General features: G+C 41.5%; 1 protein-coding gene across 1 annotated transcript in view; it reads left to right on the forward strand.

Annotated features, from left to right (window-relative positions):
- Positions 1-297: 297 nt before the first annotated feature.
- Positions 298-12,522, forward strand: part of LOC127361605 (serine/threonine-protein phosphatase 2A regulatory subunit B'' subunit alpha-like) — a 57,602-nt gene continuing 45,377 nt past the window's right edge. The window contains 1 exon segment of the mRNA XM_051396369.1: positions 298-618. The gene's annotated coding sequence lies outside the window, so the exon portion shown is untranslated.

The raw sequence follows: 12,522 nt of genomic DNA on the forward strand, positions 1-12,522 counted from the left end.
TCCTCTCCCTGCTCATTCTCTCCATGAGCTGTCACACACAAACACGCACACACATACACACACAGATATACACATACACACACACACACACACGGAGTCACTGCATGTACGAGCTAACGTCTGTACTCTCTCGGCTTCTGTTCCCCGGTTACCGAAAAAAGCGGCTGTTTGGTTTCGCAGTCTGCGGCGAGCCTCGTCGTGACAGAGTTTGGAAACGGCTGAAGGAGGAGTGAAGAAGAGGAGGAGGAGTAGGAGGAGGAGGGGGGTGAGAAAAAGGTAGGAGATGGTGTCCAAAAAAATGAGTGTTTTCTCCGCTCCGTGTTTAGAAACTTTACCGTGTGTTTACCGTCTCGTGCTCTGTCTCGTGCGCTTTAGGGATATCGCGCGCGTCGCCAGCTGCAGGGTTTTTGATAACTAGGGCGTGTTTATTGAAGTATTTCTGTTTGCGCGCGCGTATCGGTGCGTGTGTTTGTGTGTGTGTGCGCGCGTGCGTGCTCTCCCACATTGGGGGGATCCTCCTGTTGTGTCACAGGAAGTTTGGAGATTGGACGCGCAGATTGTAGCTGATCACTGAAGGGGGTCAACCTGCCCACTGCGAAAAAACTAGCCCAATTTAATGTGAGTGAAGTCTTATTTTTCTTTAAAATAAAAGAAGACTGGTCTTGAAGTATTCTCAGGTAACTAAATTCTGTTAGACAACTTAACTCTTTGATTTGAGTGCCATTTAAAATAAATGTTTATGTTTTTTTTGCTTTAAGATGTAGACTCGAGTAGCCTATGCAGAAGTCTAAGAACTGAATTATGTTTGGATACTGAGCACAGAAAGCTATATTTTCTTGGCAAAAAATGCTTTTTTTCACCCTTTCTAAATAGATTTTTTTTAAATTAAAATTGTTTTTAATTTTAGGAGAGTATGCAACCATTATAATTATAACGCAAGACTTGTTTTTTTGCACTTTTTGCAGTGCACTTTTGCTGTTATTGGCAAACCAGTATGTTATTAATCTGACGTGGAAGCATAATTTGATCACTATAGCCAATGTACTGAATAAGGTAAGAAAAGTGTAGCACCTTTTAAACACAGGCAATTCAAAGTAGTTTACACAAGGCAAAGAAATGCATTTAAAATATATATAAATAGTAAATAATAGAAAATTGTGCTCACAGTTTATCACTTCACTGTCTCTTGTGTATGCAAGGCTGTGTATGTCCGACACTCCCATCATTTATTTGTTTCTGTGTATAAGTGCATATATACATATAAAACTGGTATATAGGTGTGTGTGTGTGTGTGTGTGTGTGTCTGGGTGGTGATATCTTGTCAGATCCTGTGAGGTGGGGGTCAGTCACAGGGTCTCCCTGCTGGAATTCTCCTAGAATAGATGTGACACACACACACACACACACACACACACACTTCGAGCAACATCTTCAGTCAGTCAGCTTAACGTCTTTTCTTTTAATAATGACCCATAATGACCTCACTGCTTTGATTTCATACTGTGCAAGGCTGCTCCTGCTTATTATCCTAAAATCCACTTTATTTCAAAGCTCCATAAATAGACAGAAACTGCGACCAGGCTCTTCTCCTTGAGGCTGACAGCGACATAAGTCTCCTTTACATGCATCTGTTTCATCATTAGATTTCATTTCGTGCCATCCAGTTCAGTTAAGTCAGTGTGTGTGAATATGTGTTTGCCTTTGGTCTGCTTCTTTGTGTCATCTGCTTTTGGAGCTGGCTTTAGACAGTTCTACAGGTGTGTGATTCAACCTATTGTTGATTCCATTAGTCACTGCACCTCACCTTTTATTGTTATATCTTTCTTTTATGTTATTTTTTCATACCTAGAGATGGGAATTCTCTTTTCGTCTTCTTCTTCTTCTTCAGTCTCATAGCATCACGGGATGTCTTCGGTCAAGGGCACTTTGGCAGGACAGACAAACCTGGGGCTTGACAGATAGTCTTTCTGTTGTATGGCTATTTCTACTACTTATAGACAGTAGGGAGTGACAGAGTCAGGGAGGATATGTTAGAAGAGCAACAAACCAGTGGTCTCTTGTTGCTCCCTGGCCTGTTCAGTGATGTGTCTGTAAGATGATGGATGCTTGAAAATGTCACTGAGTATGTGTGTGTGTGTGTGTGTGTGTGTGTGTTTGTGTGTGAGAGAGGATCTTGTCTGCCGTAACTCGAGCCTGGCTGGACACACTGACTCTTGGAAGGCCACAAAGACCGCTCTGCATGAACTGTGGGGAATGTGGAAGTTTGTGTGTGTGTGTGTGTGTGTGTGTGTGTCTGTGTGTTAGACAGAGAGCGTAAACATCCCATCCCATAAAAACGATCAATGACATACCTTGAACTTCAACTATTAGTCCATATAGAGATTAGAATTAGCTGACAATGATCATGATAATCAGTAAAAGCTTAAATAATGTATATTGCAAACAGCCTCAGGCTCTAGTTTCTCAAATAGGAGGATCAATTAATCGATTAGTTGTTTCAGTGTCTTAACTGAGACTCTGCAGATACTGACTACCAATCCAATACCTGTGGTCTTATTCAGAATCTGTATACTGCGTGGAATTGATTGTTTCGAAGCTATGAGTCACTCTTGTAGTGACATTAGTTCACTGCAGCAAATGAGCAGAACAGAACAGGAAACAATGGCAGAATGACTGAATGAACAATGCACAAGGGATTGCCCTGGTATCTGCAACTGGATAAAGAGGGAATCACTCCGATCATTTTTAACATGGATCAGTCCTGTCCGGCGAGTCTTCTCAATAAGGATTAGAATTAGAGCTGCACCAATTAATCAATTAATTGATCTTAATTAATCTGCAACTCTTTTGATAACTGATTAATTATGTAAGCTATTATTCAAGCAAAAGAAAGCATAGACCAAACAAATAATTGGTTAATAGAGAACATAATCAGCAGATAAGAGAGAGAAAGACAAAAACGCAATTTAGAAGTGTGATTAGCTACGGATGAGAGAAACAAACAACTGTTTTTAACCTTTCCTCGTGAATGCACGAAGAATGCAGAAGAATGCTTTACTGGTGTGAAACATGATGTTAAACTAGCTTTGGTCCAAACATCGAACTCGTCTGTGTGTAAACTTATCCAAGAGTGTCAACCCACGGGGGGGAAATATAGTAAATTCACACTTTAGGAGAGAGAGTGATCTGCTGTAGTTGTGGTTTTCCTCTAATATCAAAGGATTTTCAGTGCTTATCATCTTACCTGAGCCAATTGCGATACCGAAACGATGATTTCACCATCATTATCCATGTTTAAAAGGGCCACTGATATCAATTTGCTGCATTAAATGACAGAACATTTTAATAACTGCAGCCCCTGCCTTCCCCTTTTTACACCATTAGTCGATTTCTCCTCTCTTGTCTCCCTTCCTTTCATCTGCACATTGCGGAGGAGGTTGTTTTATGTGTTTAACTTCCAGATAAGTTGCCTGATCAGCTACTTGGTCTGTTGCTTCCCGGCTCGAATGGATGGTTTGTGGGTGGATTGGTGGGCGGATGGGCGACAGTCTGTGTCCGTTTTGGAACAGTGTATATATGAACCATGGTTTCTCTCAGACCCTCACAGATGTGTGTCTTTTCACAGGTGCTTGTTGTTCCCAAGCTTTGTGTGTACAACTTTGTAGGTGTGCATGCATGTGTGATATTAATCTGGGTTTTATCCATTTCTCACATAGGTGTAGTAGGACAGTATGTGCCTTGCAACAATATCCCATTGGAATACACTGGGAGTGTCCTGATGTAATGACTGTGGTTGTAGTGGTTTAGTGCAGACAGATGTAAGTTGGATCAGTGGGCTGAGTCACAAAACGTAGACTCACAACGCCCTGTTTCATTCCATTGTTAACGATTTTTAAAAATATGGATCAGTCATGTCTGGCCGATACCAAATCTGCTTAATAAGGATTAGAGTTAGCTGCAACAAATAACTGATTAATGGATTAGTTGATCAAAAAAAATTCATCTGCAGCTGTTTTGATGATTGGTTAGTCGTTTAAGCCATTTTTCAAGTAACAATGCCAAATATTTTAAGAGGTTTGGGTGCTTTTCTTGTTCTTGCATTATAGTATTTTGAATATCTCTGGGTTTGCACTGTAGGTCAGACAAAACAAAACACTGGGATGGATATTTTTTCACTGTTTTATAGCCCAAATGTTTAATCGAGAAAATAAACGTCACATTAATTGATTATCACAACAATTGTTAGCTGCTGCTCTAAACAGGAATATTACTAGTAGTACCAGTATTATGTGTATGTCTGGCCTGGAAGAGTGATTCCTCTACTTAATTCTAAATTTAAATGAAATCCTCCCTTTTTTCCCTGTTAAATGTTTTTGGCTTGGCTTGACTGGTCTCCGGCAGTACATTGGAGCGAGGTTTATTTGTTTTTATGGAGTATATTAAAGGTACATTGGATAATATTTGTATTTCCATAGGTGCATACCAATGTGAGCTTTACCCATCCTTCAAAATAAAAAAAACACATATTTTAAACATGAAGTTCAGATTACTGCTCCTACTCATATGGGAGTACTAATGTCTTCTGTAGCTCTGCAGGGAGCTTTTTATAAAGTCTGAGAAAAAAAACCTTGAAGATGCCATCGGGAGGTAACTGAATTTGCACTTGGATACTACAAATTTGTAACAGCTTAAACCAAATTTTCCGCGCTTTGTGGAAATGCAGTGCTAAATTGCTGGGTCACATTTGAGTCTCAAAACATGAATAGAAAGGAAATCTCTTAGACACTGTAAAAAAGCATGGCATGTACCTTTTGATTAAGCAAATAACAGTATGATGTTAGCCTTTTCTGTTGCTAGCTACCTCTATTTCTATGTATTGACCTCTGTCTATAGAAATATTAGCTTCATAGTTACTTGCTGTCCAGACGTAAGCAATGAAAACACAAGAAAAATACCCAGTTACATAAATTCAACAAATACGAATGTTGTTAATCTGTGAATGCAACACAAGCACAGACATGCAAGGTAATATACAATAGGTGTGCAGTCAATAAGACAGAGTTATGTAACAGAGGTGGAAACTGTTGAATTAAAATGGACAAACACACATCTCTTCGGTTAAGTCAGGACAACTCCCTGACAACTCACTGTGTTTAACTGTCTGTCAGACAGCTAAAGTAAAGCAGTGTGTGAGTAAGAGTTTTGTCTGAATGTGTGTGTTTCATGTAATAAAAAAATAAAGATGCACATCAAGAGAAGACCGAATCCAGTAGAATAAAGAAAAAGCATAATTTTTGGATTGCTTTCATGTGTAATTATGAGTTAAATCATACCCGCACCCTCACTGTGTGAGTGTGTCTGGCTGTTTGTCTGGATGTGTGTGTGTGTGTTGTATGGGTGTGGTGTGTGTCTGTAATCAAGCCAGCATTAAACTGTATACCAGGCTGCCGTAGGACTTCTCACATTTATGCTTTCTAATTGATTCAGAGTGTGATTTATGTAGCTCTCTCCAGCCACATGTGTTTGCCTGTCCTTGTTGTGCAACACAGAAGAACACACACACACACACACACACACACACACACACACACACACACACACACACACACATCCATACACACAAAAGCTCTGAGTTACTCATCTCTGCAGCACAAGGCACTATTGTATTTAGCGTCTTCATGGCACTTTTAGTGACACAGTCATTCACATTTCCCAGCAGCATATGTGTGTGTGGGTGGTCGTCTCATATTCCATGTAACACTGCCGGCTGCTAAAAATGAAGACGTGACAGGGAAAGTGTGAGTGTGATAGTGAGAAGTGGGCGTGTGTGTTTGGGGAGGAGGGGCACACAGGGAGCTGCATCTCAATAAGCCAAGGTTACATGCTCGGCTTGGTTATTGCTGCTTTCTGCTTTTGTCAAGTCAAAACCGATTTTCTAACTTTTCTGTCAGATTTTTTTCAGATACACTCTTACTGGTAGCCTTCATATCATATCGCAAATCAGAGTGTTCATAATAGACAAAGTTATGGACGTTAATACAGCATCAACCAAGGAAGCCCCCTTGAACTGACAGTCTAACATCTTTTTGTGTTATCTCTGCATTTAATGACACAGACGAGTCTAGAAAGGGAAATTCAAAGATAGGGAGAGAGGAGATACTTCAAAGTTATGTTACAAGCAGTTCACCTGTTGTTTTTGCAAGTTGTGGTTTGTGGCGAACCATAAAAGCGGGCTAGCATTACAGGAGAGAGGTTGGATTAGATTGACTACTTGTCAGTTTTGGTGATAGCCTAAAGCTGGCGTGAAGTAGTTGTGGGCGATGAGGGTAAAACTGTCATTCTCATAGCTTCCCTTGATATTTATGTGTCATAACATCAACTTAATCATTGAGAACTGTGTAAAAAAGTTGAAATGTCACTGAGGCAAGTGTTTTCTTACTAGACCAAAATCTAAAGTTTACACATAGATAAAGAGTCGATCTATTTCACTTGGGTCTTGTGTCCATATTGTTTGTATTAGTTCCGAAAGCCTTATTCTCACCAAAGTCATTGAGGGCAAGAAACACAAGCTGTAAGATGATCAGACAGTTTAAAAGTAAAAGCACTGAAATAATATAAAAAATGTGACTTCATTAACCTTAAGGAAATGAACATCTGCTTGCCAGATGTTTGGAGAGATAAAGATTAGATGATCTCTAGTCGAGTCGGAATAAATCTGTGCACCAGTTTGAAAATAAGACTTGAAATGATAACCCTCGCCTTTGCATATATAAAAAGTGCACTTGGAAAACATGTCATTGTAAGGAGTTGAGTTTCCAGACATAGAGAAGCTGATGAGATGCAAGGACGAGCTGCAGAAAATATACTATCACTAAAAGCGAACCGTGTTGCTAAACCTACATTTTATTTAATGATAAAGCCAAAAGTGAGTGCACCTGTAATGTATATACTGTAAATACAATGTGCATGCTTAACTACAAGAAGTACAGTTGGTAAAAGTTGATCCAGGATGTTTTCAACTGACATTTTGGGCAATCATATCACTGTTGTCCTTCGTTTTCTGTTCCAAATATGTTTGGCTTATGTTTAAAACCTATATGATCGTCTGACTGCATGTTTTCCCTGGCAGGAAATATGATGTGACACTGTCACATATAGAGATAATATTTAACTTAGAAAATACAATAAACAAGGATACTGATATATTGTCTAGTCTTCACTGAATCACTGTGAATCACCTCTTTACCTTTTAGCTTGTGCCCACATGGGCTAAAAAAGAAATAATGAACTCACATGGTAGTGGTTGTCAAAATAAAACCCATACACAGAGGACACAACAGTGTTAGGAATCGAACCCAGCCCACAATGGGGTGATTCATACAGTGTGTGGGAGGTGGACTGTGCCCGATGGCCTCTTCTAACCACCTTTAACCACTGAGAGATTCACCCTGGGAAAAAGGAGGCACCGGATAATGAAAGAAGGAGTGAGAGAGGGTGAAGATTAGTGAGACACTAGCGGACACTTTGATTCACAGATCTCCCATCGTCCTCTGCTGCTCATTGACTGGCTCCATTGTGGCCGCGGGTTAAAGCGTGCTGATTGGTTGGTCGGGTCTGAATGTCACTGCTTCTCGTCCGTGGACTGTGGAATTTGTGTGTGTGTGTGTGTGTGTGTGTGTGTGTGTGTGTTTGTGTGCATTTGTGTGCGATGAGTTAATAGCTATCCATTGAGTGGTTGATTGTGTTCTGTTGTCCACACTGGCTCTCTTTGTCCACACTCTACACACACACACACACACACACACACACACACACACACACACACACACACACACACACACACACACACACACACACACACACACACATCTGAATCTGAACCAGGCATTCCTCCAGTGGCAGGGAACTTGCCAAGAGAGAAAGAAAGAGAAAGAAAATACTAACTAACAGTACCATTCATAGTCATGGCAGTGTGGTTCTTCCTGGCCCTGGTTCGAGACATGAATGGGTCTGTAGCTAAAAATATTTTATTGCTTCTTTTAATGCTCCTTTTACTCCTCCTGCCCTGTTCATTACTTCTCTCCTCGGTTGTGTTCTCTCGCAGTGGAAGCAGATGAAGCCTGTGCTGCATTAAGATGCGTTTAATGAGTTTATAGAGTCATACTGTGGTTGTAGTTCCTCAAGGTGTAAATTTGTGCAAGTAACCCCCTGGGTAAAAACACTGGCAGAAAGCAAAGGGGGAAACGACTTGCAAGAAAGGTCACAAGACGAATCCAAACCTGTGACGTCACGAGTAGACAGTTTGTGTCTTTGCCCACTGAGGCCATGGGATGTTTTGGCCTGCAACATCCTGAGCTGTATAACAGACAGGCTGACTAAATGACAGAGGCAAAGGGCTGCTTTTTATTGGTTAGTGTGGGTAGACCATGCGTCTCACTGCCTACCACAGATGGAGGGTGGAAGAGGGGGAAAAAAGATGGAGAAATGATGAGATAGAGCAAGAGAGACGAGTGAGGAGACGTGAAGGAAAGGCGGCAGAAAGAGGCTGACAGTAATCCAGCAAAACGCACAGAGAGAGGGAAGTAGAAAGAGGAAAGAAGAAGTGGGTAAATTATTTGATCCAACGCTGGGAATTTGCTTTACCACGGAAATACCTCTAGTGCAGCATGGGAAACAGGGGGAGAGACTATTTCAGGCTTTGCTCCTGTTTGTTATGCCAGCCAGCAATCTTGGGGCAGAGTGAAGATTTTGCAGAGCTGTAAGTACATTAACATGTGAGGTGGGAGGAGGAGGAGGAGGAGGGCAGCAGTCTTTCTCGGAGGGGCGGAGGGATGACCCCGTTGCACCAGTGTGCCCTCTCTTGTTTGTGCCCTCTCTGTTTAATCTTAAATCCATTCAAAAGGCTTTATTGGCAAGATAAGATCTCTGTGACATTGCCAAGGCTTAAGTGCATATCTCCCTTTTTTTCTGGTTGGACGGGAGGAAGTAGGTTGGTGGTGAGAGAGGAATGACAGCCTTTATCTCGGGCAGTAAACACAAGCCAAGGGAGTCCCTACATTGTTTATACCGTGTCTTTGACTTCCCCACTCCCATACATACACACTTAGAGGACACTGTAACACAATCGCTCACACAGAGACAAACGCTGTATATATGGGTACACATGCCTGCAGTGAATACACAAAAACAAGGTCAAACTCATATGTGGATGTATGCAAAAGGCACACGTAGACATGCATGTATTCACACACACTCACACTCAGAAGCTGTGGTTGGACAAAGCAGTGGTGTGAGTGTTTTTGGTGTGTGTGTCTGTGTGTGCGGTGGATTGTTGGCAGCCAGTATATGGTGAACTGGTCAGATCCTAGCACACTCAAGCTTCCCTCCTGCCTGCCAGTCTGACCACTGGTGTGTGTGTGTGTGTGTGTGTGTGTGTGTGTGTGTGTGTGTGTGTGTGTGTGTGTGTGTGTGTGTGTGTGTGTGTGTGTGTGTGTGTGTGTGTGTGTGTGTGTGTGTGTGTGTGTGTGTGCGCTCTACAGAGATAATTCCATCCAGAACTTTGTGTGTGGACCTGCTCTATTTTTCTCTCATAGTTGCTCATTTGGTGTATTTTATTATACTTGGTCAAATATTTGACATGTCATGCATGCTTGTCTGTGTTTGCTTAAGTGTGTGTTTGCAGCTCTTTTGGAGAGCAATGCTAAATATTGTAATCCCTCATTTTTAGAGCTGCCCATTGTAGGTCAGAAGTCAATACTCGTTCTCACTGACTGTCCAAAATCACTCCCTCGTTCACTCAGTAACTCTGAATTTATAATAAATACAAATAAATAAAGTGCACTTTATAGTAAATATGTTGTGGTTTTGGACAGCTTTTTTCTTTCTGTCTTCACTGTCTCACTTGTCTACCCCATTACCTGTCCTCTGCTCAACCAAGTGGGCGTAATCCAAATGATCCATCTATCTCCACATAGGCTTGTAACAAATTGGGCTTGACTCATCATGTCGCTTATTGTCTTTTTGCCCCACTTTCACAGTTATGAGGTAGTCTACAGCGGCATAACAGGTGGGAAAGATGAGGGCTATATAACAGATTCAACCTTACGTAACATGGTATGATTGCTAATTCATGAGGAGGGCCTCAGTGGTTCCTGGGAAGAGGTTTTATGTTGGGTGTAGCTGATATGGCTGGCTTAGAACCAGAAGACTGCTGGGTCGAGAAAGGCGGGGGAAGTCTGGGCGAGGAAAGTAAACAGGTATAAAGTAAACAAGTCAAGTTGCCCTCGAGCAACATGTTTAACTTGGATCAACTAGTGGAGAACACCAGAGGACTCAGTAGCTGTATGAATCTGAAGCAAGGCTTCACCTTCCAACAAAAGTGTCTGATTATGACAACAAAACACAGCGGCAAAGTCCCAATTGTGTAACTTTTCCCTCACTTTGATCATGGGAGGATGGTTTTTTCTGTGTATGTGTGGGGCATCTGTATAATGTGCCATCACTTCCTTTGATTGTCAGCGTTACATCCTTGTGGTTTCCATGGTTACAGACAGTGCTGGAGCCCTGCTGTGAGACAGACATGCACACCAGACAGATGAGAGTAACTTCAACTGGTAGTTAGAGCAGAGTCGTGCTGAGAGCTGAGACCCAAGAAATCCTCCAACAAGGGTCTTTATTTTCTCTTTTTCTCCTCATCTGACGTCCTGGAGAGAGATCAAAGACCGAGACTGTCTCCGCTGAGTTAAAGGAAGGCTACAATTCAGATCGAATCTTACCAATCATGCAAAACATTTTTCCGACTTTAAGTGGATTCAATTAAAAAGTTATATTTGGTTTGGCATGATTGGTCGCGTGGTTCAGTTCCATTGTACAAGAGCCCAGAAATGTCTTGAAAAATTGTCTGTCACACTCTTTAAAATCCTCTCAGAAATCTCTCACCTGTTGCTGTTTGCATGTGTAGGTTTCCTGTTCTGGCTGTATGGATATCATATTAGCATTTAAACATAAGTGTATGTCTTTTAGTTTTGATCTTTTTTGGATGAAAGGATGAAATACGAGCAGCATTTGCTGACAGTAAAAGACAATAACAGCTTGTCTCTTTCCATTTTCCTTGTGGATGTTTTTTAGGTTGTTGTTTTTTTTCATTCAGGAAGCCTGTTTATTCACTTAAGCCCAGCTGTTGGGAATGAAGCATTTTAGCTTTTTGTTTTTTTTGTGACAGTTTGACAGTTTACTCAATATTCCCTTGACAGTTGGATGGAAACATAGCTTCTCCTTTGCCTCCTCTCAGATATTTTGCTTTTCTGGAAGCAGCTTTAAACATGTTTAAGGACTCAGACTGAAAGGTAGGTTTCAAAGATTTTAACTTGTTTAACAGGAGCAACACTTTCTGCTTTACCTTTTGCTCTAGTTCCTTCTTTCTGCCCTCTCCTTCTCTTACCCTCTGTCTACTGTATCTCCTTCATCTGTCCTCTGATCTGTTCAGACAACGCTGACAACACTTTCTTCCTCCTCACTCCCCCCCCCCGCTATCTTCTTCCCCTGACTTCTCATCTGTCCAGGTACAGGCGCCTCAGGGGGGAAACACCAGAGACTGATCTAAACTGAATGACTGGATTTGTGTGTGTGTGTAAAATATTTGTCTGTTTACAGCACAGGGGACAAACTGCTGCACGTACCTACATACTTGCTTTTATGATGCTGGAATAAATATCCTCTTGCTCTCATCGTTACTCTGCTAGAGCCCTTAGTATATTATTGTGTGTGTGTGTGTGTGTGTGTGTGTGTGTGTGTGTGTGTGTGTGTGTGTGTGTGTGTGTCAGTGCCCCATGCCTGGGAAAACTGAGATGTGGTAGTTTGATATCATTGGCGTTCTTTCATCAGTGAGGTGATTCTCCTGCTATGTGTTTGAACTGCAGTGAATCAAAGACAGCTTGTTGTACAGCTGCAGCCGCGGCTACATCACCTGCACACTGAACCTACGGGGTCTTTCTTTCCCTTATTTCCCTAGTTCTTTTTTTCTGCTCTCTTTGTAGCTTTCTAGGCTTTGTTCTCCATTTTTTTTGCTGTCTTTCTTTTTCCAAGCATGCATGATGAGCACTTCAGAAGCTAAATTCCCTTTCATCTGTTATTAGCCTGTGTCACACTGTCTATAGTTAACAGTTACTACAGCATGTAATCTGTCCAATATTATAGTTACAGCTGCATTGAACAGTTGAGACTTTTGCACATTCCCTCTTTAAGCTTACAGACGGTGCTTGCTTGCTGAGTCACGGGAGAGGGAGAGTAACACAGAGAGGGAATTTTGTACTAAAAATGCAACTTTGGACGATAGCTACCTGATTGATGTAACTCAAAATTAGCTTCAGGTGGATTTTAGATAGAATGAGGCCTGTGGATCTGTCTTTCAGCAGTCGCTTTAGTAGAAACAACTGCAGAGAAAAATAACTTTCAATGTTCATAATGGCATTTGGTGCAACTCATTGGAGTCATCTGTATGTAAGGTAACACTGGGCTCTGGAT

Source organism: Dicentrarchus labrax, unplaced genomic scaffold (genome assembly GCF_905237075.1).
Source record: "Dicentrarchus labrax unplaced genomic scaffold, dlabrax2021, whole genome shotgun sequence".
Classification (NCBI taxonomy): Eukaryota; Metazoa; Chordata; class Actinopteri; family Moronidae; genus Dicentrarchus; species Dicentrarchus labrax.